This window comes from Physeter macrocephalus, chromosome 20 (assembly GCF_002837175.3).
Source record: "Physeter macrocephalus isolate SW-GA chromosome 20, ASM283717v5, whole genome shotgun sequence".
Classification (NCBI taxonomy): domain Eukaryota; kingdom Metazoa; phylum Chordata; class Mammalia; order Artiodactyla; family Physeteridae; genus Physeter; species Physeter macrocephalus.
Window position 1 is genome coordinate 111,141,637 of NC_041233.1, and position 1,077 is coordinate 111,142,713.

The following is a 1,077-nucleotide window of genomic DNA, read 5'->3' on the forward strand; positions in this document are numbered from 1 at the left end:
GTTTGCAGATGACATGATACTATACATAGAGAATCCTAAAGATGCCACCAGAAAACTACTAGAGCTAATCAATGAATTTGGTAAAGTTGCAGGATACAAAATTAATGCACAGAAGTCTCTTGCATTCCTATACACTAATGAAGAAAAATCTGGAAGAGAAATTAAGGAAACACTCCCATTTACCATTGCAACAAAAAGAATAAAATACTAGGAATAAACCTACCTAGGGAGACAAAACACCTGTATGCAGAAAACTATAAGACACTGATGAAAGAAATTAAAGATGATACCAACAGATGGAGAGATATACCACGTTTTTGGATTGAAAGAATCAATATTGTGAAAATGACTATACTGCCCAAAGCAATCTACAGATTCAATGCAATCCCTATCAAATTACTAATGGCAGTTTTTACAGAATTAGAACAAAAAATCATAAACTTTGTATGGAGATACAAAAGACCCCGAATAGCCAAAGCAGTCTTGAGGGGAAAAAAATGGAGCTGGAGGAATCAGACTCCCTGACTTCAGACTATACTACAAAGCTACAGTAATCAAGACAATATGGTACTGGCCCCAAAACAGAAATATAGATCAATGGAACAAGATAGAAAGCCCAGAGATAAACCCATGCACCTATGGTCAACTAGTCTATGACAAAGGAGACTAGAGGAAAACATAGGAAGAACACTCTTTGACATAAATCACAACAAGATCTTTTTTGATCCACCTCCTAGAGTAATGGAAATAAAAACAAAAATAAACAAAGGGGACCTAATGGAACTTAAAAGCTTTTGCACAGCAAAGGAAACCATAAGATGAAAAGACAGTGCTCAGAATGGGAGAAAATACTTGCAAGTGAATCAATGGACAAAGGATTAATCTCCAAAATATATAAACAGCTCATGCAGCTCAATATTAAAAAAACAAACAACCCAATCCAAAAATGGGCACAAGAGCTAAATAGATATTTCTCCAAAGAAGACATACAGATGGCCAAGAAGCACATGAAAAGCTGTTCAACATCACTAATTATTAGAGAAATGCAAATCAAAACTACAATGAGGTATCACCTCA